Source organism: Odocoileus virginianus, unplaced genomic scaffold (assembly GCF_023699985.2).
Source record: "Odocoileus virginianus isolate 20LAN1187 ecotype Illinois unplaced genomic scaffold, Ovbor_1.2 Unplaced_Contig_41, whole genome shotgun sequence".
NCBI lineage: Eukaryota > Metazoa > Chordata > Mammalia > Artiodactyla > Cervidae > Odocoileus > Odocoileus virginianus.
Window position 1 is genome coordinate 326,792 of NW_027224358.1, and position 9,261 is coordinate 336,052.

General features: G+C 34.1%; 1 long non-coding RNA gene across 1 annotated transcript in view; it reads right to left on the reverse strand.

The window, feature by feature from the left end:
• Positions 1-9,261, reverse strand: part of LOC139034202 (uncharacterized) — a 110,545-nt gene that overhangs the window by 98,483 nt on the left and 2,801 nt on the right. The window contains exon 2 of the long non-coding RNA XR_011486631.1: positions 9,009-9,255. This is a non-coding gene — a long non-coding RNA (uncharacterized lncRNA). The remainder of the gene's footprint in view (positions 1-9,008; positions 9,256-9,261) is intronic.

Below are 9,261 nucleotides of genomic sequence, written 5' to 3' on the forward strand. Positions count from 1 at the left end.
CAAGAAAGCAAATTGAAATGGAGCAGGACTTTATAAAAGTAGTAGATGTGAAAGAAATTTAGGAAAGCAACACATTGTGAAGTAGTCAGAGAAAAAAGTGGGGAGAGGTGACTGTACTGTTTCTACATGTGGCTTCCTCCATCTGTCTATAAAAGTTCTTGCCCACTGGTTGTCAGCTGTGGGGTTGGGTGCTGGGGGAGTCAGCCTGGAGTCCACCCTCCACTCATCTCGCTTGCTGGTATCCAAAATATAGCAAATTTTCCTTTCCATCAACCTTGCCTCTTTACTGGCTTTGAGTGGAAAACACCTAGACTGAACATTTAGTCACAAAATAACTGAAGAAGCTCTTAAAGTTGAGTGATTGCCACTGGCTCTCATGGCTCTCAGCCCTGTGTCCCTTCATTAAGCTACATTTATTTTCCAATTTGTAAAGTCCCAAGTATCCATGGAGCAATTTAGAAATCACTGACCTATTAGGAGATTACACTGAAAATAATTAAAACTTTTATTATCCACTATTTTATATACTATGATTATATTATATGTTATTAATAATGTGTATAAAGACTCACAAACCAAGATAAGAACTTGAACATATGAACAGTAAATTAGGTAAGAGTATTATGTCAATGATACATTTACTGAAGCTGGAAACTGTCCTATGATTGTATAAAAATATAGCATCTTATTCTTAGGGAATCACACTGAAATATGTAGAGATAAAGGAAGATAATGATATCTGCAACTTACTCTCAAAAGATTCTAAGAATACATATATATATTAACTCTCCTCCTCTCCAACATATGTGTATGTATGTAAATATGTACATAAATATGAGTATATATAAGTATATAGGTGTTCTTTGCACTATTCTTGCAAGTTTTACTTTATATAATAATTTATATTAATAATTTATATAATAAATTAAACTTCCAAATTAAAATTTAAGAAAAAAAGCTGGGGAAGTAGAAACACAAAATCTAGCCAATATGAATAAGATAGAGAAATGGGAAGGAGGGCTTGGAGAACTGTAAATTGTTCATGTTCTCATGGCTGTTCCTCTAATCGCCACACTTTTGAATTACATATATGTTACACACACATTTGTGTGCATAAAATGTTATATGAGAAAGGAGGTTAAAGGAAAAATAAATTTCCCTAAAAAATAAGGACTTCAGCAAGAGAAAACACAGAATAATTCTGCCCATAATCTTGGACAAATGATGTAATGACATACAAGGAATACACTTAGAAAAGTCAAGGCAATTTATGTGAGATGATTGAATATTTGAGAAAGAATTTTCAAGCCACCTGAGCTGTAAACAGATTTTCAAGGTTAAGGGTGGTATTTATCACGTCAGAGGTCTGGCAAAGTCAAAGAGAACTGAGGAACTCATTTGCTTCACAATGACGAATTCCAAGACCTTGAAAGATAATGCTGTACTCAGCTGAGATTTGCACTGTTCTGAGAAAAAATATATATATACACATTTTAGGAGTTAAAAGCTTTTATATTCATCTGATTCTCAAAAAAAAAAGTAGATTGATTCATTCATTCAAAGAATGATTGCTTTATGAGAAGAACTATACTAGGAGATATGGGAAATAAATAAAGACAAAGTCAGCATGATTTCTATCTTAAGGAACTTGCACTATAAACAGAAATAACTGTGTCATGAGGGAGAACATGAGATGTCATAAAAGAATAAAGCTCCATAAAGATTTCTTAGGAGGGAAAAGTATTTGAGGGTCCTAAAAATCAGTGGGTCAATAAAGGATGAAAGTTGCTTATGAGTAGAGATTGAAGGTTGGGCAAATACGCTTTACTGCAAAAAGTTCATAGCAAGAAGTAGGATCAACATTAAAATGATGAAGTTAAACCACAGATGGATGAGAAATTGTCTAGCTGATTTAGAAAAGCCACATGCTTAGAGTTCATTGCTGGTGGGTTGAGTGAGGAGGATTTCCCAAATGTGGATGGCATAGACTCCAGCAGGACAGACAGACAACTCAAGGGTGAGATGTGAAGTGCTCTCCTTCTGTATGACATAAATTACCCCTGCTCAACACTGAAGAAATAGAGGTGAAGCAGAGTTTCTCCATTCCAAGCAACACCCACATCCACTACCCAGACTTCTTCCAGCATGGCTCTCAGTGCGGTCTTTCATCAACATCCTCATTTCCATCTGGTTGCTCTGGACTCAGAATTAGAGATCTACATCATATTTCAAAGCTGTATTCCACTTTGGTCATTATTTTGTATAATAACAATTACAATTATATAATTATTAATAATTATTATTTGTATAATAAAGGCAAACTTTTTTAAGATGTACATATGAAATTGCAGTTGTTCATTAATTTCAGTATAGAAAAAGTTTATTTTCCAGTTGTCTTTTCTTTTTCTTCCTTTTTTTTTTTGTTTTGGTTTTGTTTACTTTTGTTCAGTTTTTGTTTTACTTTATTTGCATGTGGGATTCTTTTAATTGAATTTAAAGTTCAGCTAAAGGAGTTGAACAAACATGCATGCACTACTTTCCCACCTTACCTGGAAGTCACCTATCTTCTTCTTTGATTAAACATCATAAGAGTCTGAGAAATCTTCTTAGTAAACCTCTGGCTAAAATTTAATTCTATCAGTTCCAGAGCATAAAAGACAATTTCCTTCTTAGTGTGTTACTGGGTGTGGAATGAAGCATTCCCAGAGTTTCTAAGTTAAATCAGGCATTCTTTTCTCCCCCTGCATTAGCTTAAGGGTGTTTAATAGATTGCCTGGTTGATCCAGACAGGAACTGCTCCAACCTTTAGTTATCCAAATCCTATCTTCACAATTTAGAATACCCTCATTCCCACCAAAAGTACAGGACTTAACAGAACATCTCAATTAGGGTAGGACTCTCCTTTAAAGAAAAGGAAGCTATATTTCATTAGTCCTGATAGCATTTTGCAAGGTTTTGTGATTGTCCCAGCATGAAAATCTCTTGGTAGCAACCCTAGCAACTGGGTCAAAAGAAAATACTCAGACTTTGCTTAAAGTAAATTTCCTGCTGAAGCAAGCCCCAAGCACCATTACTAAAACTGCTACTGAGTTATAATCATAAAATGGTATGTAAGAGGGGCCACGCAGATAACCATCTGGTTTAACTTTTGTTTAGCTTAACTCAAGAGAAGTTGAATAAACAGACCAAGGTTAACCAGAGCTAAAGTAAAGAGATAAGACTCAAAATCAGGCAGCCTAATTTCCTAACCATTTTACTTCACTATCACAACTTCTGAGAGGAAATCTCCTGTTCCTTGGTGAGTTCCTAAAAAAGACTAAAAATCAATTTTTAAGAAGTAAAGCATTTTTTAATTGAAGTGTAGTTGATTTACAATGTTGTGTTAGTTTCAGGTGTATAACAAAGTGATTCAGACATAAATAATCTAAATTCATAGATATATGGATATATTCTTTTTCAGATTCTCTTCCCTTACAGATTATTACAAAATATTGAGTATAGTTCCCTGTACTATACAGTAGGGCCACATTGTATATCTATTTTATATGTAGTAGTGTGTATCTGTTAATCCCAAGTCTCCTAATTTATCCCTCTCCCACTTCTCCCCTTTGCTAGCCATAAATTCACTCTCTAAGTCTGTGAGTCTGTTTCTGTTTTGTAAATAAGTTCATTTGTATCACTGTCCACACATAAGTGATATCTTCTTATATCCAAGATTCAAAAATCAAATGTCTTTCACGAACTCAGTTAAGTGATAGAGTCAGAATTCCAATCTTGCTATATGCTTCAACGAAATGTAATTCTATCTTGAAAGGTTTTGTAAATATTTTAAAATTAAAACTGTGCTTCACTCTCTGCTTTCAAAACACTTTATATGTGTATCTACTTTGCCGCTTTATGGAATATATCATGGTTTTGGTTGGTTCATTTGCAACCTTCTTTACCAAACTATGAGTTTGGAGAAGAACACTGTGGAGTGTTCATCTTTTCCTTACCTAGGCCCAGCATAACGAATATTTGGAAAATGAACACTAAATGCAGCAAATAAAAATAAGTATATTATCAGGTCTGTAATTTTTTAGGCCTGTAATTTCTGACTCTTCAAATCATACTGTGTGTGCGCGCTTGGTTGCTCAGTTGTGTCCGACTCTTGCAACCCCATAGACTCCCAGGCTTCTTTGTCCACGGGATTCTCCAGGTAATACTGGAGTGAGTTGCCACTTCCTTCACAAAATCATACTACTCAAATTTTATATTTTATTATATGCAATCACATTTGATATCTTTGGCAGATCACTGCCAAAATTTTTAATATTTAATGGCAAATAATAAAAAAATGACATTTCTCAAGTTGTGCTCACTTCCTTGATTCTAATCATAACATTCCACTTAGAAAATGTCACTTATGACTCCCAGAGTAGGAACTTGGATTTATCGCATTCTCTGATCAAAGGAACATATTATCTCATGTTTTTTTTTTTAATAAGGACTTTCACGGCAGTTGGGATTTTTAATACCTCAGCTATTCCGTGATAATTTAAAGCTGTAACTCATAAAAAAATAAATAAAAGAAAGATGTATAGAAAAAGATTTCAGTCAAGAAAAAGTAAAACATTGATTTAGCTGATCTTATTAGACTTTTTCAAATGTTCTCAAACTTGTCCATCATGACAATTTTCTGTTTTATATAAGTTGTACAGCACACACATACACAACACAACACAGTCAGATACACTAAAAATTATAGAACTTGAAATCACAAAAAATGAGAGTGCTGACTCCCTAATAATTGGAGGAATGAAGTAGGGACCATGTAAGTGGGAATTTACACATTAATATGAAATGTTTCAGTGCTGTAACTACTTATTCTTATTACTACTGCAGAACATTTCTTTTTCTCAAATTGCTTGCCATGTACACAAAAGCTATAATAATGTTTTAGAGGGATTTGACACTGAAAAATTCATCCCTATGTGACCTTTTCTGCCTGTGAATCTGCTTTCTTGGTTAAACAGTAGCACTTGGCCTACAGTTTCCTACTAACCAGAAAGATGTGCTCATTAGATTGTGAAAATATAAGCATGATTATTATAAAATAATCCATGATCAGAAATTGCAAGCAGGCTCCACAATTAAGTGGAACACGCTAATTATTTTAAAGTGAAACTATAAAGAACTTTTAAAAGCATTACAAGTCCAATTCTCAAATGTCCACATATTAAGATAAGGCTTAATATTTTGGCCTAAATTTCTGAGACAGCAAATGCTGGAAATATTAAAACTAACCATAATGCAAAGGAATAGGAAAAAAGGATATATATATATGTGTGTGTGTATGTGTATAATATTGTGTATAATACATATACATATATATAACTGAATCATATTGCTATACAACAGAAATCAACACAACATTGTAGATCAGCTGTACATCAATAAAATAAAATTTAAAAAATACATTTCAATCTTTCCTAGTTAGTCAGACATACATGTTTAGTAGCTGTATAACTGATCATATTATACTTGTATATTAGGCCTTATTAAAAATGAAACATTAAGAAATAAAGCCAAGTAAAAAATGAAAGACTTTTGTTTTATTGGGCCAATCTTTTGAAAAAAAAAAGTTGTTTTTGAAGGTAAACTTGCAGCCTTTACAGTGTATAACTCCCTTATTTTGTTTTGAATTGTGAGGACATAAGCTTGCTTATTATACACAAGTGTAGAGAAAATTTTATCTAAAAGAATTCATAAATGATTAAACCATAACACACATTTGGATGGTTTTCACATAGCAGAATATGTGTGTTTTATTATGCTAAATTGAGTGCAAACTGCTAGACAACGCAGAGATCTCATTGCTTAGTAAATATTAAAATTCCTTAGGATGACATATTGAAATTTGAATACATACAGAAGGATTCGCCATGTTTCTGAATACCTTAGTGTCTAATGTTGAACCGAATGCAAATCTCATAGTATAGATTTCTAATAAAGAATTGTCCATAATTATTTCATTTGTCTGTTAGTAGCTGACTCATAGGTAAATGCAAACAGTTGAAGAAATGTTGAACAACAGCATGCTTTTCGGCTCATACTTGGTGGGAATCATATGCACACACACACACATGACTCATAAATTCTTTCTGCTATGTGTGTAGGGGTTCTTAACTTGCAGTCCAAGATCATGGGTAGAAATAAAAATTACATTTTTTGCCTTAACTTCTAATTGAAGCTTAATATTTCCTACAATTACTAGTGTACAGGGAAAAAAATCATAATCACACTATTAGTAGTACAATAGAAGTTAGATATTTTCATATTACACAACAGTGGTTGCAAATATTATGTCCATTATTACTTTGAAATTATTAGAATTATTATTAGTTATTATTAGACATTAAAATAATTATGCAATAACTTAAAAAGCACACATATTACTATAGCACACATTTATTTTTTAAAATATTTTGATTATTGCATTTTAGTATAATTTTTTCCATTGTGTAATTACAAATTTTACCTTTTGCCCTTAAAAATGTTATTCTGGGAAGGAAACCATAGACTTTATCAGATACAAAGAACTCTGTGTCCAAAAAAAAAGAAAGAAAAATGTCACCTCAAGGATCTCATGTCTTATCCCCAGAATCCTTGCATTGGGTACCTCACATAATAAAAGGGACTTTGAAAACGCGGTTAAGGACACTGAGGTGGGGAGCTTATGCTGGAGAATTATCTAAATGGGCCGAATGTAACCATAGGATCCTTATTAGAGAAAAGTAAGTGTGAAAATCAGAGAAAGAAGGAGGGATGCTGGCGGCAGAGGCTGGAGTGATGTGCTTTGAAGACAGAGAAAGGGGCCGTGAGCCCAGGAATGCGGCAGCCCCTGGGAGGTGGTGGAGAAGGCAAATGAAACCGATTCTCCGCAGCCTTCAGAAGGAGTGCAGCCGGATGACAGCCTGACTGTTGCTCAGCCAGGCTCATCCTGGACTTCTGACTTCCACAACTGCAGGAGTAGAATTTGTGCTGTTTAAAGCACAGCATTCGAGAAACCCTGTTACAGCAGCAGTGGGACACTCGCGCATTGTGGCATCAGAGTCAGGATACCTGAGGTGATGCTGATCACTAGTAATATAGATGCTCCTGTAAGTAAGGGGAAGTGCTTCCCATTTTTCATACAGGAATATGGTCTTGGTAAACAGACTATCACTAAGAATGAGTCCTTTGCTTTCCTAGAAATAACCCAGTACTAAAATATTTTTAAGGTTTTGGCAGTTATATTGGCCTTACACCAAAAACAAGAGTGAACATGTTTTCTGTTATATGGAGAATAATAATCACTTTTCAAATCTCAAATTGAATATACCTGAGACCTAGTATTGACACAAATAACATTCTTCACTCAAAGGCAACTTATTTATTTTTTTTAACAGAAAGTAATTTTTAAAACCTTGATAGTTATTTGAATACAGTTATAGCAATTTTTTTCAGCTGGGAAAATTCCACAGTGTTTTGATTCTTTATACATGTCCACATAGAATTGCAATAATAACTTACTGGAGATCATGACCTGAACTGCCCTTATCAGTCTTCAGAGCACATTAACCAATACAATGACCATGATCTAAGACTATATAATCAATGTAAGTCAGCAGACACCCCCTTGAAATGACATATTCCTTGCCCTCACCACTGTGATGTACATGAGATAAGTCCACACTGGTTGATAACACTGAATATTATTTATATTTATAGATTATTTTGCACTAAATTATACTATTTCTATTCACATACTAGTATCAAAAACAGCTATCTTTTACAAAAGCAGCTGGAGAAAATAGCATAATTTTGATAATGAGGTCTCATATTCTTAGTTAATGTGGCTCTTTGTTGCAACAGTTCAAAGGCAACTCAATCATTTGTAAACCTCATCTTCATAATGCTAGAACTGCTGTATTGTTTATGGAGCAATACATACTGAATTGCTTATGTAATTCATTTGAAATCATATTGTTTTGATAACTGGTTCCTGGCAGTCAGTTTTTTAATGCAATATGTGGAAAGGAGATTATTCTTTAATGACATGGTTTAATTGTATGTGTATAAGCTTTTAAGTCATTCCAGTAAATCACAGTTTCCAAACTGCCCTAACGATGTAATCCTTTTTAAACTCAACATAATGCAATGACTCCAAGCTCATTGCATGAATTCTATATAGATAAAAGCTTTATAAATTACACTGCTGTTTGTTTTTAGGTCATTGTGAGAGATCGCATAGCTTTGGGAAGTGTTCAAGTGTTCATGGCCAAATATTCTAGTTAGCTCTTAGTGATTGAGCAAAAGCCTTATTTCCAGTGATCATATTAACTTTCTGTGCCTAGGAATGCTGACTGCTCTTCATTAACTGATGAAAACTCAGTTAAAAAGGTCAAGCATAAGGAATATCCATCTGAATCACTGTAGTGATGCTGAAAGTGATGTTAGAAATTCAACCAATACCTTTAGTTTACACTTTAGGAAATGAAAATATACAGAGGTTAAGAACATAGTGTATTCATTTGTACAAATAAATGTAGTCAGCATAGGTGGATCTGGAAGCTGGGATTTCTACTTTCAGAAGCCGTATTCACTCTGTTAGATCACATTAGTTTATTTTCAAATCAACTCAGTGTTTGATTCAGTATAATTAAATACCTTTATGTGTTATGAATTGTGCTATGTGATAGAGACAAAAGAATAAAAGATATTATGTAGGCTTAAAAAGAAAGAAATATGTAAACAAATAAATGGTATTAATTTGAGAGTGGTGCTATAATAAAAATAGTAGGAGTTCAAAAGAGAAGTCAGTTTGAGTAGGAGATAGAGAGGTCCCAGACTGAACAGCTGTAATTGATTTCCTGCTGCCCTTTGACAGACTAAACATAGGCACAAGTGAAAGGATTGGCCAGAGACAACCTGGAAATCTGCCCTCATATAAGGAACTTAAACCACCTCTCCTGCACACAACTCACCCTGAGTTCACCCATGTGATCTTCCACACACACTTGGCTTCTAATAAACACTGTCTCTAGTTCACAGTCTTGGTCTCTTTGCTGAATTCTTTCTTCAAAGCAGGCAAGGGCTGAAGTCCTTCTTCCACCATTACACCACTGGAATCGAGTTCAATTCAGGAGTCAGTGAAGCCCTCACCAAAGTGTTAATTTCTGAATTGTGTTTGAAAGGAGGCCAGTTACTTATTAACCAGGTAGGAGAGTATTCCTAGGA